Source organism: Mustelus asterias, chromosome 3 (assembly GCF_964213995.1).
Source record: "Mustelus asterias chromosome 3, sMusAst1.hap1.1, whole genome shotgun sequence".
Taxonomy (NCBI): Eukaryota; Metazoa; Chordata; class Chondrichthyes; order Carcharhiniformes; family Triakidae; genus Mustelus; species Mustelus asterias.
In genome coordinates this window covers 20,039,500-20,067,272 of record NC_135803.1, presented here as the reverse complement: position 1 = coordinate 20,067,272, position 27,773 = coordinate 20,039,500, and the positions used below count along the sequence as shown (strand labels likewise).

The 27,773-nt window shown below is 41.6% G+C and overlaps 1 protein-coding gene across 5 annotated transcripts in view; it reads right to left on the bottom strand.

Moving 5' to 3' along the window:
• Window positions 1-27,773, bottom strand: part of LOC144487469 (uncharacterized) — a 67,505-nt gene that overhangs the window by 15,968 nt on the left and 23,764 nt on the right. Inside the window, exon 1 of one of the 5 annotated variants that reach the window (XM_078205588.1) lies at window positions 6,233-6,253. The exons of the other annotated variants lie outside the window; for them this stretch is intronic. The gene's annotated coding sequence lies outside the window, so the exon portion shown is untranslated. Of the gene's footprint in view, window positions 1-6,232; window positions 6,254-27,773 lie in introns of those variants that run through there. 5 annotated transcript variants of the gene reach the window in all.

Below are 27,773 nucleotides of genomic sequence, written 5' to 3'. Positions count from 1 at the left end.
CAACAAAACATCAGAATTACACAAGTTTGGAAAGTCAGACATATTTTAAACAAGCTTACCAGGCGATGCACAAGCTCTTCAATTTTTGAATAGACCTTAAATTGGTTCCCAAAAGGATCATTTTACTGAAAGTGGACATTTATGGGAGTTATGTACCTCAAACTAACTTACTTTGGAAATTCCAAACAGATTACCTTCCCTTTGAAGGCTCCATATTAAATTCACTGATTTAAAAAGAGTGTTAATAAATCGCTTCATAAAAAGGCTTGGTGAATTTTAATTGTCAATCTCAGAATTTTTGAATTAGATAAGATATCACACCAAACATTTGTATTAGCATTGAATGGTTGGCTTTACTCTCAAGCAAAACAAATGGCAATGAATAAATGTCACCGAATTGTATTGAGTTAAGCCCTGTGAAGTAAACTTGTTCTTTATTCCTTAAATACTGTGACTGACTTCAAGAAGCTAAAGTTAGGACAAACACACTTAGATTTTGTCACAATTAAGTCACTGTGCTATCCATAACAGCACCAGCTAATGATCAACTTCCCATTGAAAACAATTTTAAAAAAATAGTTAATAACGTTTTTGGCTGACATTGTGCAAATAGGAATAGCAAAACAAAAACATAAAGGGCAAGATTTTATGGACTTGCTCGTCCCAAAACCATAAAATCCCACCTGAGGTCAATGGACCTTTCCATGGTCTGCCCTTTGCCTGCTCCGATCCCCGTAGCAGGCGGGACGATAACATTCTAGCCAAAGTGAAATTTTGCATGTTTCAGACACTATTGAAATATCTTCAGCACAGGAAAACAAATAACAAAGCTCTGAGTTTTGATTTAGCTCTACTATCTCTACACTCTATAATTCATTACTTTATATTCTATGTAATGACCCTTACTCCCTTCTCTCTGTGGGTCAACAGTTATTGCCATTCCATTTATATTATGGTGAGATGATTAAAACATTGCTTGTATTGAAAAAAATGGGGGTATGACACGTGTCTGACATGAAGGCAATGACAAAAGGAAATAAAACCTGCACTTCCTGGCATAACAAGGCGCTTCGCAGAATCACAGAATTGTTATGGCTCAAATGAAGACTACTCGGCCCATCGTGCCGACACCGGCTCTCCAAATGAGCATTATGACTTAGTGCTAGTCTCCTGCCATCCTCCCATATCTCTGTACATTGTTTCTATTCAAACATATCTCATGCCCTCTTGAATGCCTCGATTGAGCCTGCCTCCACCACACTTCCAGACCTGAATCTCATTGTGTGAACACATTTTCTTCTCACATCACATTTGTTTCTTTTGCAGATCACTTTAAATCTGTGCCCTCTCATTTTCAATCTTTTTACGAGTGGGAACAGTTTCTCCCTATCTACTCTGTTCAGCTCATTTATGGTTTTGAACATCTCTATCAAATTTCCTCTTAGCTTTCTCCTCTCTAACCAGATTATAAGCATGCAACTTTAAAAAAATACAATGGAATAAAGATCCTTAAAATTGTATGGGGTTAACTGAATAATTGAGAAAATCCAAACTTTTCCTGTGTTTAACACAGTACAATAAGCGGGATCATGTATTTCTTCCCCGATCCAAGCTTATCCACACTCAAACAATCACAATTCAAACCCACTTACAATACTATATTGAAAGTAAAATGCAATGAAGATAAACTCTGAATTTCATTTAAATGCTGCAATGTCATTTTTTTCCAGCATTTCAAAATGAAGCTTCACCTCCCAGTACAGCGTTACTCTTGCATTTGTTGAGTCAATTTATTGAAAATATTGAGAAGAAAACAAGAGAAGCAGGTTTGGCCAGGGATCATAAAGCATCTTGTTCTACTGGTCAGATTGCTGATAGCCTGAGTTGTAACTCTAATCTCAAAAGAAACAGGATAACTTCCTTCCCCCTTAAATAGGCTGACATTGCAGGCTATAATAAATTGCCAACAACTGTTCATTTATCTTTTGCCTAAATTGCTGCAACTACCTTCTCTACTGTCATTCCTTTTCCAATCACTCTCAACTCTGTGGCTATTTGAAGCAGGTCATATGAAACTGATTTGAAAGTGACATCTAGTTCTGTTGATAAAGCTGCTTTCTTTACTGTAATTTAACTCTGTTCAAGGAATTTTAAGAAAATAAACTTGTTCCCAGCCTTTCCACCAGTCGGTGTTCTGAAAATAGTGTTCTCATTCAAACTCGATATGGAAAGTAAAGCAGGGCAGCGATCAAAGGCCTGCAGTTATGAAAATGCAAGCAGAGCTATGGTACAAGGGGCCAGCGTATTGTTGTACAATGGGAAGGTGCGGTGAGTGGGTGGGGGAGCGGGGGGCGGTGCTGTTTGAACCACCATTATAGCACAAACCTTGGTCAAGGCAACTGCATGAAAAGAGTAAACAGGTTAGACTCTCTGAAAAGAAAATCAAACAGCAATCATGTCATATATAGCACCCTCGTTAGGAGTAACATGAGCAGAAGCTTTGGTGTGATTCATCCAGCCTCTCTGTTGAGAAATGATATGTAGCACATGAATGCCTAAAATAAGGAGGAAAAGCTAAGGGGAAAAATGCCATTTTCAATTAAAGAAATTAATTTTCTAAAACTCACAGTGAAGCTACAAAACCACTGCAGATGTTGTGCAGTGAAGCTGAAAACACATTGGTCTGAATTTTCCAAGGAGTGGCAATCACTGTTGGATTACCACTCCGCTCCTACTTTTCTGTGTCACACTGGAGCTCTGCATTTCTGATTCCAACCTCTTCAGAAATGCGGAGCATACCTGAAATGCCTCTTCATAGTGCTTGGTCTTCAGGGGGAAGACAAGCCACATCATTTTTTTATGACATTAGCTATCGTTTCCTGGTAAGTAAAGAGTTTACATATCCCAAAGCATCTTTAAAGAGCTATGGAGAGGAGGTAGGTGTGTCAGAGGGGCTGGGTGGGTGTGGTAAATGGGCAAGGTGTAGGGTGGGTAGAGATTAGAGTGGATGAGGGAGTGGGGTGGCAACTGTGTAGGGTGGTGAGGTCAGGTTGGGGGAATCGGGGAGTGGGTGATGGTCAGTTATATATTTAACCAGGTTTTAGACAGAGTTTTAATCGTCTAACATTTCCTGGATAATTATCCAGGTAAGGTAGCACTGTTTGAAGACTCTGACTCTAATTCAAGAGTTGGAGACTTCTTAGGAGGGTTCCAGGGAGCAAAGGAATTACCCAATGGAAGTTCCAACTTCCCAGGCAATTCCCATGGGGTGATTGCATTTGACATCCGAGGCATCGCATACTGTATCTTGGAGGATATATCTAATCTCTGATTACCATTGCAAGATCTGGGCTATTATTACAATTCTAACCAGTCTGTTATTGTACTCTCTAATTACCTTCTTTAGTGTATATAATTATTTTATTTAAATATCCATTTTTGGCATTTTTAAATTCACCAAATTTAGGGTGTCAATACTAAGGGTTAGAATCTGTTCCATATTTCCATGCACTCTTCAACTACAGGGTAAAGAACTCTCTACTGTTCTGTAAGTGTAGCTTATCCCCAACCTTAGAAGAGCATCCACCACCACATCAGTGTGATGCAAGTATCACGGACAATTTTAAGATATTACCTTTTATTGCCTGTGGTCATTCTTTGTGAGATGTTCATATTTCTTAGCCTTGGAGTGAATGAATCAATTTTAGATAACCCAAAGCAAGACTTTTATTTATAAAAGGAAAAGATTAATTTCTTTTTCATACTAAAGAAACTACATATCACTCACTCTCTCATACACAAATCCGAACTATGTACAGATGTGGATGCAAACAATCATTATAAAACTGGAATGGATCTCAGTCTCTATTTTGATATAGACCTGTTATTTTATAATTACATTGTCAGAAATGAAGGCTTTGAAATTGCAGACATGTCTCAGCAGTCGTGATGGCTTATTTAGTCGATCTGCCAGAGGCTGGTTTCATAGGTAAATCTGGATATGGAACCAGGTGGGGATTGGGGGGGGGGGGGGGGGGGGGGGGGGCGGTGGAGTGGTTAGAGAGGAGGTTCTTTATTTCTCTTTGTCTTTCGGTGAAGCCATTCTTTAGTCTTACTGATTGCAGTAGTTTGATGTCTGAGCTTGTTGGTCCCTCTCCCCCTCTGTGATGAAATTCCATGTTGGAGTTCTGCATGGATGTTTGGCTTGGTTTGTAGCAGGTTTTTATATGTTAACAAGGAGTAAAGATGGCAGCTGTATCGACTGAGCCTGTCACAAATGCTAAATCATCTTCCAAATCAGGCACACTGAAGTATTTTCCCACCTGGGGTGTTAGCTTTTCATCTGGTCAAGGAGAAATGGATATTCTTACAATGAGGCATCAATAAACTTCGTTATCTCGTGGATGAGACCACAGTGAGTGGGATCTTCTGGCCCTTCCTGTCAGCGGAATCTTCCAGTTCTGCTGAAGGCGACCCCTCCCCAACAGCGAGACAGGTGAGCCATGTCAAACAGCGGACTGAAAAATCCTGCCAACGGCCAATGGCGAGCTGGCTCCGTCGCTAGAAAACACACTGCGGGGGCCTTTGTCTTCTTGAAAGATAAACGCAATCCAATCCACAAATCCATCAGATAGCTTGGAGCCATTTTGATCTTCAATCTTTTTAAAATCAGTTCAGGGTTTTTAAATGTAACCTCAAAATACAATTTTGTAATTTATAATCTTCGTGCCTGCATGAGCATAACACAAGTATTAATGGGAAGATGTTAAGCTTATACAAAGGCTTACATCGTATCAATGGGCTCAACTGACTATTTTCTAGGGTGGACCATTAATTTATCTCTGTGCACAATGCCAATTTCCTCCTTTGATAAAAAATCCAGATGAAAGGCTATGACAAATGTTTAAGGTATAGGGTATCTGAGATAAAGCTTAGAGATGGTTAAGGAAATGGGAATGTGATGGATACAAAATTAAAGGAGTTATCTGGTAGTGAAGGATTGATCTCCAGCAACAGATCTCTGAATTTCTAAAGAAAGATGAGCTGAATGTGTTGCATGGCTTTCCTCATCTGTACTTCTGATCTTTGTTGCTGAACTCGCTGATGCTCTGATATCCACTTACTAGTCTTATAGTTCAAACAAAATTCAAAAATACTGCAAGCTAGCGATATCACCTTGGTTGAATTACAAGAGATTATTTCTGTCACAGGATGCTGAGCTAGCTCATATGTTTAGATTCTAGCTTTATTGCATGTACTTCATTGCTTAATATATTTGAATGTTTTTCAGTTAGATTGTTGGTCTCTCCTTAGTACAACATTTGTGAACGATACTCTCCCCAACCCCCATGTTAGACCTTTGGGGTCGCCTATCAAAGATGAAGAAAGAGATTCAGAAATCATGTAGTGCTATCAAGATTCCTTTTGATTTTTGTATTTTCCTTGGTGCTATTTTTAAGTTCAAACAACATTTCATTGCTGATGCAGAATGGCAGCAATTTACAGCTTTGTTATCTGATGCACGAATAAAGCTACTGTTTTGAATCTCATTTAAGATTTACTTCTTTTTAATTAAAATGCTGGATTCACAACTACACTGTATAACACATATCATTTGCTCAGTGTACATGATTATTACATTCTAAATCCTGTATAATTTGTTTGCTGCATCCATTTGCAGACTGATTTATGATCAGATGCAGAATTATAAATTAATTTATCTTAATTTAAGGGTATTTGCATCAGGGCCAAAAAAGTTAATTTTAGCCACCTGCTGGGAATACTTGATGAACTGAAATATAGATCATTAATCAGGGCAGCACATTAATTTTAAACAAAGTCTGAATCATTTAAACCTGTAACAAAGTCATCAAATGTTAAATTGTCTTTTGGAGTGAACTTCATTGAAAACGAAATGCTTTATTCATGAAACCCTTGCCTATGAAGTAATAACATAGGAAATAATTATATAATCACAATTTAAGGAAAAGGTTTGGGGTTGGCAAGTGTCATAAATATAAATTTAACCATGAGATTAGATTTACAACCTTGAAAATATCCCTTTTTGTTGTTATGTACAAGATATGCTTAATGATTCTGAATATGAATTTATGCACAGAACATATATGAAGCAATTAATCTGTGGATATTTTCCTGTTGACAATTACAAAGACAGCTCTCATCTAAACACTATCCGTGACAAAGTTAGCAATTAGATGGAGTAGTGACTCACAACAATGTCCAATTCCACTAGGATCTGGCTTTGAACCTAGTCCAGACTGATGGGTTGAAGGTTTCCTGCGACAGCTGGAACAGTCCTCTGTGAAATGAGTTTGGCAGCCTCAACTCAAGCTCCTGCTAGGCACAGGGCTGAGAAAAACTGGCGAGGGTACAGCATTCATTGACAATCTCGCAGAGAGGAAGTGAAAGAGTTCACAATGGTGCAGTAAGAAATGACCTTCAATGATTAGGGCTAAAGTACATTTCTAAGCAGAGTACGAGGTGCTTTACTCTGCATTTACCAATCCAAGTGTGCACGGAGTATAAATTCATCCGGATGATATCCCTCACCTCAGAGACACAAAAATTCACAAAACATAATGCAAACTGATATAAATTGGAATATTTTGTCTTAAGTAGAACCTCAGTGTAGGTGGGTTCAACACAAAAGAAGTAAGAATTTAGAGCAGGATGATAATAACTGGAAACTGAGTAAAAAAGCACTGATTTATTATTATAATCCCATACATAAGCTCCTTCACACACCTTTGTATTCATTCATTCTATTCAAGGGGGCATAAGCATGTTATCCTAAATAATTCTCTTCAATTTTCCATCTCTTTCTCTGAAATTGTGCTTAGAAGTTGTCTATTTCTTCACAATAATAAAGCTGTGATCAGCGGCTGACTTTGTGGTATTACAAGTGCGAACACACAGATATGCATTGCCCAATGAATCTCTAACACCTATAACATTATTATAACATCAATGCAATATGCACATTCTTACACATAGCAACACAAAACCTTTGGTCATTTAATCTCTGTTATCCTCAATCCTACCACAGACTTTCCCTTTTGTTCTTCTTCCTACTCTTTTCCCCACTCCCACCTCTTACCCCTCCTTAAAACCTATTACATTTCTAATCTTTTGCAGTTCTGATGAAAGGTCACAATTCTGAAACGTTAACACTGTTTCGCTCTCCACAGATGCTGCCAGACCTGCTGATTATTTCCCAGCATTTTCTGTTTTTATTTCTCATACAAAGTATGTTTTTCAAGTACCCCAATGCCACATAAAGAGGTTTAATGTATATTTTGTTGCTGCAAAAGCACAATTATGCTCATATAATTTGGTTTGTGAAGAGCTATACAGCTACTCTACGTATTTCCAGAGCCCAGCACACAGTAAAAAGTACTTACTGCCATGCATGACCTACAAAATAAATGTGAGAACAATGCTCGTATTTCTCTCTCTTCGAGGCTGGAGATGAGACTGTCAGAAATCTCTCTGGAGATTTCCACCATCACTGTGAATGCCACTTCATGATTAACTGGCAGGAGACTCACAATTCAAACTAGTCGAAGTATGAAAGGCCAGGAAGACCTCACGCCCTTCTTGGTGTTCTGTCAACAGTGCCGCGATGTCATCAGGATTAAAGTATTAACTCAAAGAGTAATATGCAACTAGCAGAGATCTACTAAATATTTTTCAATCAAATTGGTATCTTTATTGCAACAGTTTTTCTTTAAATACAGGATCTCTCGCTGTTCTTTCACTAAAGACTTTGACACAATCAAAATTTCTCCTTCTGGAAAACATTACATGAACGTTGTCCATGTACTATGCTTACCCCAGTCCAACGCCGGCATCTGCACATCATGTTCATGTATAAAAACAGACCCAGGAATACGAATAAAAATGTTGTTAAAAGTCAGGCCTTGCCTCTTGTTTATGGTTATAGAATATAAAAGATTAATTGGGAACGGTTTGCTCCTCAGTTAAAAAAGCAAACTTACATCAATATTTTGACAGGAATAAACATAGGCCCGTAACCTCCTGGCTCCCCAGTGTCGGATATGGGGGGGGGGGGTACCCCAAAGATGCACTGGGAAATTCCTCTTGGAAGTTCCCAAGTAAGGGAATACATGGCAATTGTCCAGAAGCGTTAACTTCCGCGAACCCAACCTGATCTCCTGACCCCACTCCACCCCCCCCCTCCCCCAACCTCATCTATTTAGCTTAAAGGCTTACCTTCCCATTGGCCTATTATTTTCGATGGGACCTTTAAATTCACCTGTGTTAAGGCAACTATTGCCATAAAAAGTAGGCATGTCCTCCTTCCCTTCAATTCTTTTAGATTTTGGCACTGGACTTGGGGACCTGCAGCGCTGCCTGGATCCCGCCGAGCCTGAGTCAGGAAAGTCGGGCAAGAGAAGTATAGGTGGAGTTCTGGTGCAGGTAGGTGGGTATGGAGCGACAATTCACACTGATTGCCACTCCGAGGAAGTTATGGCCCTTATTTCGCTAACACCTGCCTGTTATAATTGCAGCATCTTTCATCAAAGTCCTGTGCAAAGTCCTTGTTTAGGATTCAAGTTTCAAAGCGACATTAGTCTAAGTTTTCATTGTGGCATGCCTATTTTGAGTTAGATGGTGTGGGTACAGGCAGTTATCAACTTCTTCATCAATACAATCAATACTGATTTCACCTGATTTTCTAATTCACCTTTTTAAAAAAACATTTTCATTGAAATCTAGTGAATCTTCATTTCTAGCATGAAGAATAGCTTTTGAATAATAAGTTTTATTAAATAGTTGTCCCTGCTATTTTGATACACTTAAACCAATTCCATCTAATTACCTAATGCTCCTATGCCACCACTCCCATGCCCCATCCCATTCTATGTGAATCCATCCTTCCCGGGGCATCTCTCTCTTGCCATTCCCAGTCCATTTTGTCCATGCCTCCTCATGCCATCCCCATCCAACCTATCCTATCATTCAGGAAAAAGATCTCTTCAGTTTTGTTCGGCCCCTTTACTCTCCAATGAACCAAATAAACTTGCCATAAGACTATAAAACATAGGAGCAGAATTAGGCCACTTGGCCCACCAAGTCTGTTCCACCATTCAATCATAGCTGATATTTTTTTCATCTCCATTCTCCTGCCTTTTCCACATAACCCCTGATCCCCTTATTAATCAAGAACCTATCTATCTCAATACATCTATTGCCAACAGATGTATCCCTTAAAATGACCAGTCAAAACAACCTGGATACACAATAAAGCAGCATTAAATAGTATTTAATAGAGGAGTACTATATTTTTCTCAATCTTCCTAACAGTACTATGAATCGACCTATGCCACATGGACTGCAGTGGTTCAAGAAAGTGGCTCACCGCCACCTTCTCAAGAGCAATTAGGGATGGGCAATAAATGCTGGCCAGCCAATGACACTCACATTACATGTAAAGAGGAGCAACATATTATTCATCATTTGATTAAATATTGCTTAACATTTCAAAAAATCTTTTCACATAATTTAGTCTCCTTTCCTGAAACTGTCAATTCGAGTTGGGCTGCAGTTTCACAACTTCCTAAATATCCACTCATTTGATTAAATTAAAGAGGAAATGGTGGTGTTTGAGGCCCAGGTTAGCGCTCTGGGTTCAAATCCCACCATGGCAGCTGGTGGGATTTTAATAAAACTTGGAATTAAAAGCTAGCCTCAGGAATGGTGACCATAAAACTATCACAATCTGACCTAATAAAGAAATGATGTGGAGATGCCGGCGTTGGACTGGGGTAAACACAGTAAGAAGTTTAACAACACCAGGTTAAAGTCCAACAGGTTTATTTGGTAGCAAAAGCCACACAAGCTTTCGAGGCTCTGAGCCCCTTCTTCAGGTGAGTGGGAATTCTGTTCACAAACAGAACTTATAAGACACAGACTCAATTTACATGAATAATGGTTGGAATGCGAATACTTACAACTAATCCAGTCTTTAAGAAACAAAACAATGTGAGTGGAGAGAGCATCAAGACAGGCTAAAAAGATGTGTATTGTCTCCAGACAAGACAGCCAGTGAAACTCTGCAGGTCCCACAGTTGCGTGGACCTGCAGAGTTTCACTGGCTGTCTTGTCTGGAGACAATACACATCTTTTTAGCCTGTCTTGATGCTCTCTCCACTCACATTGTTTTGTTTCTTAAAGACTGGATTAGTTGTAAGTATTCGCATTCCAACCATTATTCATGTAAATTGAGTCTGTGTCTTATAAGTTCTGTTTGTGAACAGAATTCCCACTCACCTGAAGAAGGGGCTCAGAGCCTCGAAAGCTTGTGTGGCTTTTGCTACCAAATAAACCTGTTGGACTTTAACCTGGTGTTGTTAAACTAATAAAGAAATCCAGATATGATGTACGAAGATTCATCAAAGATGCCAAAAGACAGTACCAGACCAAGCTAGAGTCCTAGGCTAGCCACATGGACTCCCACCGACTATGGCAAGGTCTGCAAGACATAATAGGCTACAAGATGAAGACATGTAAAATCGGCAGCACCAATGCACCCCTCCCCGATGAGCTCAACACATTCTATGCCTGTTTTGAGCAAGAGGTCAGTGAGAGCACGCCCTCCACCCTGGAAGCTTCGGACGAACCTGTATCTGAGGTTACCATTGCAGATGTCAGAGCAGCCTTCTCAAAAGTCAACCCATGGAAAGTGACTGGCCTGGATGGGGTACCCGAACGAAGACTCAGATCCTGCATGGACCAGCTGGCAGGGGTATTCGTAGGCATCTTTAACCTCTCTTTACAACAATCTGAAGTCCCTATTTGCTTCAAGATGACCATTATCCCAGTACCAAAGAAAACCCAGGCAGCATGCCTTAATGACTATTGTCCGGTGGCTCTGGTACCCATCATTATGAAGTGTTTTGAAAGGTTAGTCATGGCATGAATCAATTCCTGCCTCTCAGATTGTCTGGATCCACTACAGTTCACCTATTGCTGCAACAAGTCCACAGCAGATACCATCTCCCTGGCCCTACACTCAACCCTGGAACACCCAGATAACACACACACCTATGTCAGACTCTCATTTATTGACTACAGCTCAGCCTTTAACACCATTATTCCTATAAAACATGTCCAAACTCCATGGCCTGGGGCTCGGCTCCTCCCTCTGCGACTGGATCCTAGACTTCCTAATCCATAGGTCGTAATCAGTCAAGATAGGCAACACCTCCTCCATGATCATCCTCAACACCAGTGCCCCACAAGGTTGTGTCCCCAGCTCCTTACTATACTCCTTACACACCTATGACTGTGTGGCCAAATTCCCCTCCAACTCGATTTTCAAGTTTGCTGATGACACCACCATAGTGGGTTGGATCACAAACAATGATGAGGCGGAGTTCAGCAAAGGGATAGAGAATCTGGTGAGCTGAGCGATGACAATAATCTCTCCCTCAATGTCAACAAAATGAAGGAGATAGTCATTGACTTCAGGAAGTGTAGTGGAGGATATGCCGCTGTCTACATCAAGGGGGACAAAGTGGAAATGGACGAGAGCTTCAAGTTTCTAGGTGTCCAGATCACCAACAACCTGTCCTGGTACCTCCATGATGATGCTATAGTTAGGAAAACCCTCCAACGTCTCTACTTTCTCAGGAGGCTAAGGAAATTTGGCATGTCAGCTGTGACTCTCCCCCACTTTAACAGATGCACCACAGTTTGGTGTGGCTCCTGCTGTGTCCAAGACCGCAACAAACCACAAAGGGTCGCGAACAAAGCTCAGTCCATCATGCAAACCAGCTTCCCACCCATTGACTCTATCCACACTTGCCAGTGTCGGAAAAGCAGCCAGCATAATCAAGGACCTCACGTACCCAGGACATACTCTCTTTCACCTTCCCCCTTCGGGAAAAAGATACAAAAGTCTGGGGATATGTACCAATCCACAGCTTCTTCCCTGTTGCCATCAGATGTTTGAATGGACCTACCTCGTATTAAGTTGATCTTTCTCTACACCCTAGCTATGACTGTAACACTACATTCTACATCCTGCCCTTTCCTTCTCTAAATGCAAAAACAATGGGGGTGATTCTCCAATCCCTGCTTTTGTAGCACAGCGGGCTGGGAAACTTGAGCAGAAGCCGTTTTGCAGGCTCCTCGCTGGGCACTACGGCCTCCACGAGTCTCCGACATGGAGCTGCATAAATTTTGGTAATGTTCATTACCATATATGTTAAAAGCCATTAGCGGGCCCGAGACTGAAATCTCCAGGCCTGCTTGTGTTTCCCCCCAGGCAGAGTGGTTCATTCCAGCAGGGGTTAGTATAGCTCCCCACTTGCCGGGAGCTGGCAGCCCGACCCCACTGGAGTGAAGGGGGGCACAACTGAGGCCCCCCAGAGGGTTGGGCGTAAGAGGGGATGCCCCCTGGGCATTGTCAGCCTGGCAGTGCCAGCCTAGGTCCCCTGGAACTGCCAAAGAGGCAAAGTGCCAATGCCCAGGGGCACCTTAGCACTGCCCACTGGGCATCGGGCAGTGCCAAGCAGGTGGGGCCTATTGGGGGACAGGGCATCTGGAGGATGATCGGTGGGGGTGGGGGGTCCTGCTGCCACTCTGCACTCAGGAACAGTGACAGGGAGAGAGGCATCGGGAGATTGGGGCTCTGGGGCGGGGATGGGATGGGGAAGAAACATAGAAACAAGAAGCAGGAGTAGGCCATACGGCCCTCTGAGCCTGTTTCGCCACTCATTTTGATCATGAGTTCATGATGATGCTAGCTCGGGCACATCTGCAATTGGGCCGTGGTGGGGTGGTGGGGGTTGTGTGTGTGTGCACAGCCAGCAACCAAGCTGGCCAGCGATCAGGAGGCTGGCAGTGCGGGCTACTGCGTATGTGCCGATCTCGGCACTGACAGATCGGCGCATGCTCAGTGGCCCACTCAGCACTATGCTGCCAGCCTCTCCAGCGGGAATAGGCTGCGCCCACTAATTTTTGGACTGATTTACGCTAGTGCACTCGGCAGTGCAGAGTGTGGGAGATTCATTTTGAAACTCCCGCTGAAAAACCAGCAGGATTTACTCCAGTTTTTACGCAAATTCGACACTTTGAATTTTTTTGGGAGAATCGTCCCCAATGCTTTTCACTGTATACTAATACATGTGACAGTAATAAATCAAATCAAAATCAAATCACTGATTGTTGTAAAAACGCACTGAGTTCACTAATGTCCTTTAGGAAAGGAAATCTGCCATCTTCACATGATCTGGCCTACATGTGACTCCAGATCCACAGCAATGTGGTTGACTCTTAACTGCCCACTGAAATGGCCTAGCAAGCCACTCAGTTCAAGGGAAATTAATGATGGGCAATAAATGCTGACCTTGCCAGTGATGCTCACATCCCATGGAATAAGAAACCTGTAATATTTTTAACAAATTCTAATTCAAAAAAGAAATTTACAGCAACAGAAATCAAAATTCTTCAGAATTATTTAAAATATCAACATAAAATCCAATTATAAACTGTAGATTCAGTTTCCACCAGAAAGTGCAATTTCTTACTGTTAAGTTCATGTTTTGCTTATTTAAAGAGGGCCACTCACAGTTAAATATTTATTTGGGAATGGAAGAAGAGTTTAAAGGTAATAATTTCAGCTCGTCTTGTTATTTAAACTATATACTTGGAATAGTTACTTGAAAGATTTCAAAAGCTGGCCCTTCGTAAAAAAAACATTGCTGCCAGTAAAGCTTTGCAAAGGTATCAGGCTCAATTATTCAATATGCCTGCAACACAGGCTGCACCTGCTTTGTTTTTCTTCTACCAGACATAGCTTAATCTGTACTTAAACTTCTCCAGGTGATGTCCCAGAAGATCATCAGTCCTGGTACAATATACTCAGAGTTCCAAGCAAATAGCTGTCTAAATATAAGCTATTCCTCATCCTGAAGATGCAAAAAGGGCAGAAGGTTCACATTTTCTTGTTCAAGCTGCAGCAGTGTTGAACTTTCTTCCTTAATTTTAAGTTTCCTGGCACCAGTAAGTAATTTAATTAATTGCAATTCAACTTCTTTCACAGTTGTTGGTATTCAACATGGGAATATTTTATCGTGAATATATTTATACTTGTATTTTATTATCACTTGCTTTAGCTTGATTTTCAGATGAAAAGGTGACAGACACGAAACATTAACTTTGTTTTCTCTCTTCACGGATGTTGCTTGACCTGCGAAGTATTTCCTGTTTTTTTCTGTTTTCATTTCAGATTTCCAGCATTGGCAGTATTTTGTGTTGAACAGCCAGACAGCCAGTAATCCTGAAGCCCCTGGTCAGGAATCAAGAGGTCAACTAATTGCTCTGCCATAATATATCTCCATGTTTAATTTAGAACAAGTTTTTAATTTCCTCCAGTGCTATGTAATTTCTAGGAGCTGTATAGTGGGGATTCTTTTATTAAAAGGAAAGAGATCAATTTTAATGATCCCATCACAGTGTCTTAAAAACCCATTTTTTGTACGTTCCAAGCTGAACAGTGAATAGTCGGCTGCCAATGTCAGCAGCAAGTAACTGTTCAGTAAAGCAGGGTTTGGCATTGTTTTCAGTCCTGCTTGCCAATCAGCAGGCATCAGAGAATTCAAAATTCAGTATTAACCAAGGTAGATTTTTCCTCCCTCAACTACTTGGAGCAGCTGTTTACACTTAATCTGCCACCCATTTTGTTTTAGTTTTCCTTCTCCTTCCTGGCCAGGAGAGTAAGCAAGCCGATGGCACAAGAAAACCAGGTTATGTAAAAAGGGGAAAAGGTCATTCAGCTTATTTTGCTGCCTTGGTTGTTTAGGGTTGTGTGAAAATCCCAATCATCATTTTCATCTTATCCTTCTGGGTTGACTCTGAGCCCACAATGCTACATCAGCAGAACTCAATCAGAACCTCGGCCATTCTTTCAATGTATGTATGTTTGCATTTACAATGTTAGGTGGCAGTCCTTTGAACAGTTTAACAACTCAAATCTATTCCCCGGACACAGTCGGTCACTTTGGTGCCAGTCTCTAATCAGTATATGACAGTATCCTGAGTGACGCACCTTCTGATTTTTCCTTCTTCCTTCTTGGTGGGAGGTAGCTGGCATTGTCCTTATGACGCAGCTTAGAACAGAAAGCCACTACATGGGACCCTCCTGTGTCTCAGTGGCACAGCATGCTAATGTATCTACTTGTGCATCCACTATGCTGCCTACTTTTTTCTTCAAAGTATTTGTTTCTCCATCTGTCAGCTTGTTCACTTTCTCTGTGCAGTACAGCTCCTCAATTATCTCACACGGCAAAAAATAAACCATCTATCTGTGTCTAGTCTGTGAACAGTCTTACAAATAATCGGTACAAGAAATCATCTCATGGATGCATTTCAAGGGGAAGCTGGATGAACACATGATGGAGAAAGAAATACAACATCAAATTGATAAGATGAAAAGTGGGAGGAGGCTTGTATGTTGTATAGTCCTGTGGGCCGTTTGCCCTTTTTCTGTGTTGTGCCTATTACGTAAATACCTAAAGACGGATGGCTGAACAAGTTTTAATAACATTTTTATTTCAGACAGCAACATGTACAATAGAGAACCCCCTAAAATCTCTGAGGTTATGTTTAGGGTTTCAGAGTGGAAATTAAAATAGACTTTTTATGGGATTGACTGCTGACTATTTTTTGTTTGACTGAGAAATAATTGAAGGGGTGCAATTCAACCTCTTTTCATTCAAAAATTCAGCAGATTTCCTTTTTTATTCTGACAGCCAATTTTACTGAAACTAGTGACACAAGGTATTTCATCTCTTAAAATTGCTTAACTGCATTTACCTTGTGTTGGAAAAGTTGTGACAAACTCAATATAAAATAATAAAGTATCAGCAAAGATGAGGGGATGAAGAAGCTGCTGGAAAATATTTTGAATGCAATCTATTGTGACAAAATAAAGGCAGCTAAGTTAGATAGTCCCTGAAATTGGACACAGGATCACAATGTGTAATTATTTTGCTTTGTGCTGCCTGCTCATTAACGTGACAGTGGCTCGCAGCCCAGCACAAAGAATTGAACATGATCTAAAACTAGCCTGCATGGGATTAATCGGAGTGACTGTCCCTGAAGCCATGGCCAATGTCATGGCTGAAACTATTGATAATTACAATATGTTCCTGCCTAATGCAGCTTAAAGTTTAAAGTTTATTCGTTAGTGTCACAAATCGGCTGACATTAACACTGCAATTAAGTTACTGTGAAAAATCCCCTAGTCGCCACACTCCAGCACCTGTTTGGATATACTGAGGGAGAATTTTGCATAACCAGCACGTCTTTTTGACTGTGGGAGGAAACCGGAGCACGCAGAGGAAGCCCACGCAGGCACAGGGAGAACATGCAAACACCGCACAGACAGTGACCCAAGCCGGGAATCGAACCCAGGTCCCTGACGCTGTGAGGCAGCAGTGCTAACCACCGTGCCACCCCACTTCTCAAATCCATTCCACTGTCATCCAGCTACCTGTTATGACGTATTGTTGAGGATGGTGTAACCTTTTCCCTGCCGCCCTAACACCAACTGTGCCTTTGTACATTTATTCTTTCAGACACCCAAGACCTGCTGCTTCTGGCCAGCCAGCAGTGTGAAAGGTTTAGAGGAAGAACAGACTGGGAAGTAAGAAACATCATCATTGGAACTGACCCTTGCAACCACTAGCTCAGGTACCAGCACTGTATTTACTTTCCAGGGTAGCAGAGAGGTGGGATTTGCATGCGATGAGTAGTAGCGGGCTGTTAGTTCAGAGGGAAAGAATCTTGCAGGTGTGAGCACCTGAGAGAGTGAGGTTGCACATGGCTTCTGCTGCAGCTGACTTAGATGGGGAATGTAATGTGTGTAGAAAATGGCTGACAGGCATTCTCAAAGAACTGCTCTGTGCATTGGCAGGCCTGTCAGAGAGCCTGCTGTCACTGTCAAGAAACATGGATGAGTCTGACTCCAACTTGGAACAGCTTTTTGGGCAGAGGCTGGAGCTCAGTATGTAAGCACTGGCCTGCTCCACGAGGACACTTTGTGAACCCAATCATGTGATAGCTCCTGATGGCCAATGTCTCAGCTTCCACTGCAACATCAGCAGAAGCCACATAATGTCTGAATACTGCAATGGAAGCTCATACTGAGATCATGAAATCTCAGCTTATTGCTATACAACCTCAGCTTGGTTTATGCAGACTCAGACTTCTGCTACCATGGCCGTGGATACCAGTCCACAAAGATGACTCGGATAGCTTGAGGTGACCCCCAACTTTCACCATGAGAGCAGAACACAAACCTGCTGTCCTCTCTCCTGATGACAGCTTTCAGATTCTTCCTCTAAACCTTTCACACTGCTAAACCTACCACTGTCACTCTGCCAGTTTGTTTGCTGTTGCCTGTCAGGCAAATGTGAGATTATCTGCTTTGGTTGCAAAAACAGGAAGACAGATTATCTGAATGACGATAAATCAAGAGAGGGGAATGTGTAATGAGACCTGGGTGTCTTCGTACACCAGCTGAAGTTAAAGTAAAGTTTATTTATTACTCACAAGTAAGGCTTACATTAACACTGCAATGAAGTTACTGTGAAATTCCCATAGTTGCCACAGTCTGGCACCTGTTCAGGTCAATGCACTTACCCAGCATGTCTTTCAGAATGTGGCAGGAAACCGGAGCACCCGGAGGAAACCCATGCAGACAGTGACCCAAGCCGGGAATCGAACCCGGGTCCCTGGCGTTGTCAAGCAGCAGTGCTAACCACTGTGCTACTGTGCCGCCTGCAGATAAGCATGCAAGTGCAGCAGGTGGTAAAGAAGGCAAATGGTATGTTGGCCTTCATAGCGAAAGGATTTGAGTACAGGAGCAGGGATGTCTTGCAGCAATTAGATAAGGCATGGTGAGGCCACACATAGAATAATGTGTGCAGTTTTGATCTTCTTATCTAAGGAAGGATGTTCTTGCTATCGAGGAAGTGCAGAGAAAGTTTACCAGACTGATTCCTGGAATGGTGGGACTGACACATGAGGAGATATTGAGTCAGTTAGGATTATATTCACTGTAATTTAGAAGAATGAGGGGGGGGGGGGGGGGGAATCTCATAGAACCCTATAGAATTCTATCAAGACTAGACAGGGTAGATGCAGGAAGGATGTTCCTGAGGGGGAGGGGGGTGTCCAGAACTAGGAGTCATAGTCTAAGGATACAGAACAAACATTTTAGGACTAAGATGAAGAGAAATTTCTTCACCCAGAGAGTGGTAAGCCTACGGAATTTACTACCACAGAAAGCAATCGGGGCCAAAACATTGTATGTTTTCAAGAAAGAGTTAGATATAGCTCTTGGGGCAAAGGGGATCAAAGGATATGGGGAGAAGGCAGTTGAAAGAACAGCCATGATCATAATGAATGGTGGCGCAGGTTCGAAGAGCCAAATAGCCTAACCCGGCTCCTATTACCCATGTTTCCAGCTACTTGTCTTTTTAATCCATCACCTTGCTCTCACACTCACACTCACATTTCTGTCCTCGGACTACTGCAGTGTTCCTTGAAGCTCAACGTATTCTGGATGAACAGTATCTCACCTTCCAATTTGGCACTTTGCAGGCTTCTGTACTCAACAAAGAGCGCAACATTTTCAGATCATGATCTATGTTCTCCATTTTGATGTGCTGGTCTGAATCTTGTTTTTCATGCTTTTGCATTTGAACAAGGCTGTTCATGATTATGCCTTTCACACTCACTCTGGATAATTTTTTGCTTGAATACAACCATTACCACTCACTTTGTCTTTTGTTCCATGACATCTTTGCCACTTAATCTTGCCCACCCTCTACCCTATTCATAAGAACATAAAAACTAAGAGCAGGAATAGGCCATTTGGTCCCTCGAGCCTGCTCCGCCATTCAATAAGATCATGGCTGATCTTTTCGTGGACTCAGCTCCACTTACCCACCCGCTCACCATAACCCTTAATTCCTTTACTGTTCAAAAATTTATCTATCTTTGCCTTAAAAAAATATTCAATGAGGTAGCCTCAACTGCTTCACTGGTCAGGGAATTCCACAGATTCACATCCTTTTGGGTGAAGAAGTTCCTCCTCAACTCAGTCCTAAATCTGCTCCCCCTTATTTTGAGGCTATGCCCCCCTAATTCTGGTTTCACCTGCCAGTGGAAACAACCTGCTTCTATCTTGTTTATTCCCTTCATAATTTTACTCCAGGTGTGGCCTCACCAGCACCTTATACAGCTGCAACATAACCTAAAGAGGAAATGCTGGAAAATCTCAGCAGGTCTGGCAGCATCCGTAAGGAGAGAAAAGAGCTGACGTTTTGAGTCCACATGACCCTTTGTCAAAGCTTTGTAAATTGTAAACAATTGCGGTTCCAACACTGATCCCTGAGGCGCACCCGCTCGTCACTGATCGTCAACATTCCAGACCTTCCCTTTTGTTCTTCCTCCCCTTTCAACATAAAGCCCATCACATTTCTAAGTTCTGAAGACGAGTCATACTTAACTGACATATAGTAAGTTGGTATGATCTGGAATTGACTGCCTGAAGGGTGGTGAAAGCTGATTTAATGGCAATTTTCAAATGGGAATTGGATACATAATTGAAAGGGAAATGTTCGTACTACAGGGAAAGGAAATAGTTGGATAATCCTTTCAAAGTGCTGGCACAGGAACAATGGGCCAAATGGCTTCCTTCTGTGTTGTGTTATTCTATAACTCTGAATGTTAACTCTTTTTCATTTTCCGCAGATGCTGCCAGATCTGCTGAGTACTTCCGGTGCTTTGTTTTTATTTCCAACATACTGCAGCTAGCCTTCACTGTCTCAAACTAATATGAATATTAACTTCCATAGCTAACCAGCTCCTTTGGAGAGCACCTGTAACTCAGCAACTCTTGTTATAGCAGCTCTAGTCTTACGTTAGAAAAAAAAATATTGGGTGTTTCGGAATTAATTCTTAAATCTTGAATCTAACTCTATATCAGTGATATGTCATAACTTGTCAAAACTTTCCTCTGGGTGAAATAGTAAAAAAATCCTCAAATCTGAAAAAGGGCAAGATTGCAATTCCGTGGATGCTCTTTGTGGTGGCAGCCTTCCATCTGAACAAATTTGAATTTGATTTATTGTCACGTGTATTAGTATACAGTGAAAAGTACTGTTTCTTGTGCACTGTACAGACAAAGCATACTGTACATAGAGAAGGAAAGGAGAGAGTGCAGAATGTTACAGTCATAGCTAGGGTGCAGAGAAAGATCAACTTAATGCGAGGTAGGTCCATTCAAAAGTCTGATGGCAGCAGGGAGGAAGCTGTTTTTGAGTCAGTTGGTATGTGAACTCAGACTTTTGTATCTTTATCCTGACAGAAGGTGGAAGAGAGAATGTCCGGGGTCTTTGATTATGGTGGCTGCTTTTCCGAGGCAGCAGGAAGTGTAGACAGAGTCAATGGATGGGAGGCTGGTTTGAGTGATGGACTGGACTTCATTCACGATTCTTCATCGTTTCTTGCGGTCTTGGACAGAGCAGGAGCCATACCAAGCTGTGATACAACCAGAAAGAATGCTTTCTATGGTGCATCTGTAGAAGTTGGTGAGAGTTGTAGCATACATGCCAAATTTCCTTAGTCTCCTGAGAAAGTAGAGGTGTTGGTGGGCGTTCTTAACTATTGCGTCGGCATGGAGGGACCAGGTCAGGTTGTTGGTGATCTGGACTCCTAAAAACGTGAAGCTCTCAACCATTTCTACTTCATCCCTATTGATGTAGACAGGGGCATGGCCTCCACTATGCTTCTTGAAGTTGATGATTATCTCCTTTGTTTTGTTGACATTGAGGGAGAGATTATTGTTGTTGCACCAGTTCACCAGATTCTCTATCACTTTCCTGTACTCCGTCTCGTCATTGTTTGAGATCCGACCCACAAAGGTGGTGTCATCAGCAAACTTGAAAATTGAGTTGGAGGGGAATTTGGCCATACTGTCAAAGGTGTATAAGGAGTATAGTAAGGAGCTGAGGACACAGCCATGTGGAGCACTGGTGTTATGATCGTGGAGGTGGTGTTGTTGCCTATCCTTACTGACTGCGGTCTGTGGGTTAGGAAGTCTAGGATCTAGTTCCAGAGGGAGGAGCCAAACCCTAGGCCATAAAGTTTGGTGATGAGTCTCGTAGGAACAAGGGTGTTGAAGGCTGAGCTGTAGTCTATGAATGGGAGTCTGACATAGGTGCTTTGATATCTCGGTGTTTCACGGTTGAGTGTAGGGCCAGGAAGATGGCGTCTGCTGTGGACCTGTTGTGGCGATAGGTGAACTGTAGTGGATCACTGCTGGAATTGGAGCGAGTACCCGTAGAAGAGGAGCAAATGGAGATCAGACTTCAGGTAGGTCCAGGGTAACAGCAAGGCCCCAACCAGAGGATTGAGGGGCGGTGAAGTGTAGGACCAGGAAGATGGCATCTAATGTAGACCTGTTGCGACGATAGGTGAACTGTAGTGAATCCAGGCAGTCTGCCAGGCAGGATTTGATTAGTGCCATGACTAACCTTTTGAAGCACTTCATAATGATGGATATCAGAGCCACTGGACGATAGTCATTAAGGCACGCTACCTGGCTTTTCTTTGGTACCATCATCTTATAAGATGATGGTGCACCATAGTGGTCAACTCTGTGTTAAAAATCACCTGGTTCAGGAGCCCACTCTAGCATGTGTTCATTATAACTGAGTTTAATTACATCATTGTCAAATAAATTGTTTGAATGTAAAAGGGAGTTATATGCTTATAACACAAGAATCTTTAAGTGTTCTTCAGTTTCCGTTTCATCTGACGCCAAATCACCCTTCCTTTGCAAAATACTTTGAGACATTCTGCTACATTAAAGCAAACTACGTGTAAGCTCAGATGGCGCCTCAATGTTAAGGAGCTCATTGTACAATGTGCTAAACTCAAATTTTTAACAGCATCATTAATATTTCTTGGAAGATCACTGATGCAATCAAGTGATTGTACCTGAGCAATGCTCAATGTGGCACACGATATCACAGCATATTATTCTACTATCTATAACTATATCTGTATTTCTAAGACCAACCAATAGTTATGAAAAGCTTAATATATACACATTTTTCTGCAAAAATATATGAGCAGAGAATGGGTGGATTACAAAGACTTAATTACTTGTGAGCTACTTAACTCTCAGCCCTTTGAAGTCTTTTTAAAAAGACACTTCCTGAGGTTTTGAAAAATTCTTTTGTGGGATGGAGCGTCGCCAGTAAGCAACAGCATTTGTTGTCCATCAATTATTGCCCTTAAATTAAGCAGTCTGCTCAGCTAAGAGTCAACCACATTGCTGTGGATTGGAGTTAAATGTAGGCCTGACCAGGTAAGGATGGCAGATTTCCTTCCCTAAAGGATATTAGTGAACCAGATAGGTTTTCACGACAATGGTTTCATGGTCATCATTACTTTTAATTCCAGATTTTTTTAAAAATTGGATTTAAATTTCGCCATCTGCCTTGGTGTGATTTGAACCCAGGAATTTTCAGCAAAGCCAAAGTATTGCAAAGTGAATTATACAAAACTGGTACCTTAGAAAAACTTCCATCATGCAATGTTGAATATATAATGTTTTCAAACAGATCAATTATCCAGATTTTTTCTTTGTGCTGTGCTCTACCATTGGCAATATAATCTTCAGCCATCATCATCACCATGTGGGTAACTACGGGCCGGTTAGCTTAACGTCTGTAGTTGGGAAAATGCTGGAATCCATAATTAAAGAAGAAATAGCAGGCCATCTGGATAAGAATGGTTCGATTAAGCAGACGCAGCATGGATTCATGAGGGGAAAGTCGTGCTTGACGAACTTGTTGGATTTTTATGAAGATGTGACTAGTGCGGTTGACGGAGGGGAACCAGTGGATGCGGTGTTTTTGGATTTCCAAAAAGCGTTTGATAAGGTGCCTCACAAAAGGTTGCTGAAGAAGATTGGGTCACACGGAGTTGGGGGTAGGGTGTTGGCGTGGATTGGGGATTGGCTATCCGACAGGAAGCAGAGAGTCGGAATAAATGGATGCTTTTCTGGTTGGCAGATGGTAACTAGTGACGTGCCGCAGGGATCGGTACTGGGGCCTCAACTATTTACCATTTATATAGACGATTTGGATGAGGGGACTGAGTGTAGGGAACAAAGTTTGCAGACGACACAAAGATAAGTGGAAAAGTAAATCGTGTGCAGGGCGTAGAAGGTCTGCAGAGAGATTTAGACAGGCTGAGTGAATGGGCGAGGATCTGGCAGATGGAGTATAACGTTAACAAATGCGAGATTATTCACTTTGGAAGAAATAATGGCAAATTGGATTATTATCGAAATGGAAAGAAATTACAACATGCTGCTGTGCAGAGGGACCTGGGGGTCCTTGTGCATGAGACGCAAAAGCCCAGTCTGCAGGTGCAACAGGTGATCAAGAAGGCAAATGGGATGTTGGCCTATATCGCAAGGGGGATAGAATATAAAAGCAGAGATGTCTTGCTGCATCTGTACAGGGCATTGGTGAGGCCGCAGCTGGAGTACTGTGTGCAGTATTGGTCCCCTTATTTGCGGAAGGATATATTGGACTTGGAGGGAGTGCAGAGAAGGTTCACCAGGTTGATACCAGAGATGAGGGGTGTTGATTATGAGGAGAGACTGAGCAGATTGGGTTTGTACTCGTTGGAATTTAGAAGGCTGAGGGGGGATCTTATAGAGACCTATAAGACAATGAAGGGGCTGGATAGGGTAGAGGTGGGGAGATTCTTTCCACTTAGAAAGGAAACTAGAACTAGAGGGCACAGCCTCAAAATAAAGGGGGGTCAGTTTAGGACAGAGTTGAGGAGGAACTTCTTCTCTCAGAGGGTGGTGAATCTCTGGAATTCTCTGCCCACTGAAGTGGTGGAGGCTACCTCGTTGAATATGTTTAAATCACGGATAGATGGATTCCTGATCGGTAAGGGAATTAGGGGTTATAGGGATCAGGCAGGTAAGTGGAACTGATCCACTTCAGATCAGCCATGATCTTATTGAATGGCGGGGCAGGCTCGAGGGGCTAGATGGCCTACTCCTGCTCCTATTTCTTATGTTCTTATGCACTCTAGAACTCTCTCTATACACTCCTCCAACTTCAAAATCCCTCTTAAAGCCTATCTAAATACAATTGTTGGCATCCTCCCTATCATCCCCCTCTTTCTCCTGCTTGAGTTTGACTTCCCAACTGTGCAGACCTGTCAATGTGACAAGCAACAAAACATAGGAGCCAATTCTATTAAAGAGATAAGTGCATGCTGTAAGCCTCTTACTGTCTCTGTGCTGACGGTACTATCATAAAAAATTGGAAGAAACGGCTAATTTAAGACATGGTCTGACGAAGAATCACACCTGAATCATAAAGCTTTCCTAGATCTCAGACAAACTGGAAAAACTAGGGCTCTTCACTCCTAAAAGGAAATGTCCGAGATGTCATCCTGTAGGAGTATACAATAATGTTAACAGTGTGGAGAGGATAAATCTAGAAAAGTACTTTAAACTATATTGGGAGAATCAGATAGGTGTTACAGGTTTAAACTTGGAATATGCAAATTTAGGACCGAAATCAGGTATGCTTTCACACAAAGGGAGGGTCAACATTTAAGCTGGATACAACTGTGGAGCTGAGTATCTTGGAATCATTTAAGAATCTATTTGATGCTGCATTGGGGACTAGTTAGGGTCATTCTGGATGGATGGATGAGCTAAACTGAACAGAGTACCCTTCCATATCTGTAATCGTCTTGTGCATTTCCAGAATTTTCTGCATTTACGTGTTAAATTCAAATATTACTTGTCTGCATTATAAGGGAATCTAATGAATTGATTGAGCTGACGTACAAATTGTTGACTCCGTGCATGTATATCCACTATAATCTGCTACAGATGTAGCAGGTAATGTTGCCTGATTGCAGCAATAGTGAAGAATGACCTTTAAAGAAACTAATGTCACATGCCATTAGGAAATGCACACAAGATTTATTCCAAACATCAAAGACTCAAGAGGGAGATTGCACAGAAATAAAAAGTAGCTGCTCAAGATCTAGACCACGGTGTTGTAATTCAATATCATTCACAACAAATAACAATAACTTTCATTTAAAATGTGCTGAGAAAATAACTCAAATTGCTTCACAGTTGGGAAGTTAAACTCAAGCAGGAAAAAGAGGGAGATTATAGTGAGAATGTCAAAGGTTCTGTTGAGGTAGACTTTAAGGAGAATTTCAGAATTGGAGGGATAAAGCATGATGAAGGGATGCATGGAGAGATTTCAAGAGTGTGGGGGGGGGGGAAGGAGGGGGTGATAGCTGATGACTATGCTGCTAATGGTGGAGGAAAGAAAGGAATACATAGACAGCCAACATTAGAAGAGCGGATGGTGTAGGAAAGATATAGGGTTGGAGGAATTTGCCAATGGTGTTCTTTGGATCAAGAGCTTGGAAGAATTTAAAGACGAGAATAATGAAGCTAATGCACTGACAAAGATGAACCATTAGAGGCCAGCAATGATAGCAAGATGAATTTTACATGGAAAAGGATATAAGTGGGGGATCTCTAGATGATTTGGAGTTTACAAAGGGAGGAACTTTGAAGACCAGTGAGAAGGGATTGGAAAAGTTGAGACTGAAGGTGAAAAAGGCAGAGATTAAATTGTAAGGCGTAATATGAGTGAGGAAGGGCTGATGATGGAAGTAAGCAGTCTTGGTGGTGAACTAGCATGCACTGTAATTGTAAATAATTGTTAAAAAACAGAATTTTGATGCATAGGCATGTCCTTACAATTCATCTTATTTAATTATCCTCTCTTTATGGATCACTTTTAATGGCGACCATTAGGTATACTTGGCTCAATATCTGGTTGTTTTGATTTGTGTCAATTAAACTTTACAAAATTAAAAGATTGTTTTTAATAACTTGACCCAAAAATTATAATGTTATCATATTAGAGGTTGTCCGATAAATAATTTTCAATCTTGATTTCAAATTGTAAATTTGGATTAAAAGGTTAAATTTGAATATGAACATGTTATCCCCAAAAGCATAGCAACTAGAGCACATACTCACTAAACCTGCAATTATGTGCTCCAGTTTTAGGTCTACCTGGGACTGATAGCAGCTACACTAGGGATGACTTTTATCAAGTTTGTTAGATGCCAGTGTGATAAGAGGGGGTGGAAAGACAATGCAGCACAGATGGCCTCGCTCAGCGTGCAACAAGCTTCAAATTGCATTCTGACAGTTTAGCAAAAAGCAGCATTGTGCCTCTAAGTCATGCAGAGATGCAGTGATCGCCTGACCACCTGCCCATCCAGCAGCAGGAGGCAGCATTTAACGGGCAGGCGCCAAGAAAAGTATGCTCATGTTATCACCAATGTCGTTACAGTTCAAAGCAAGCATAGATCAATGCACTCAAGAGGCAATCAGCAGCCAAACCATCACCTGATAATACAAAACTGTTAAAAACTCCAGCGGGCTCTTGTGTTTAAAAATAGAAACCCTGCACTTCCAGTAAAATAACACATCCGAAAACTCATTACAATCTTTTTTTGATAATGTCACAAGTAATGGCCTGCATAATAAAGCATAGAGCAAAATTTATAATAAGAATGAACAAGATGTTCAAAACTGTAAACTAATCTTCAAATTCAACTATAAGTAGTTATTATTTGAATGTCACTTTTTCTTGATTAAGAGCATAACCTAGCAGCTATGATTTCGACTTGACACTCTTGATTAGATTCTGGGTCTATAAGTCGGACATAATGCCTTCATCTATTTAAAGCAAATGCTTTCTCCCTCACCAATTCATTTTTTCCCTAATTTAAACACACGAATGTGATATTAAACAGTTGAATTCAAAAGATAACAGATGTGGCGCTGGGGACAGCTCTCCTGCTTCCATTGGCTGACTACATAACAGAGATGCAGATTTTCAAACTGAATTTTAGATTGTTCGTAATTTAAAAAGATAAAGGGCAACCAAAAACAACAACAAATAAAAGTAAATGAATCACAAGACATACCTATGACTGCATAAGATTTTATCACGCTAGAATTAATTCAAGGACAGACGCAGCAATCTGACACCATTGAGAGCACTCAAGTATAATAAGAATGACCTCTGAGCAGCCAACAGTACTGCAGACTATGCTAACGGATCCAGACACCAGTGCATTAGTGAGCTTGCAGTGTGATACAAAATAGTATCAGGCAAGCATGTAGACATACAGAATCACTTGCCAAAATATATTTGGGCATGATATCAAATAGAATCATAGAATCTTACAGTGCAGAAAGAGGCCATTTGGCCCATCGAATCTGCACCAACCACAATCCCACCCAGGCCCTATCTCCATATCCACCCACTAATCCCTCTAACCTATGCATCCCGGGACACTAAGGGGCAATTTAGAATGGCCAATCAACCTAGCCCGCACATCTTTGGACTGTGGGAGGAAACCGGAGCACCCGGAGGAAACCCACGCGACACAGGGAGAATGTGCAAACTCCACACAGACAGTGACCCGAGCCGGGATTCGAACCTGGGTCCCTGGAGCTGTGAAGCAGCAGTGCTAACCACTGTGCTACCGTTGATGTCTGAGAAATTGTAAAAATTATAAATGCTGGAGTTTCGGACAATAAAACCAAAGCACAGATA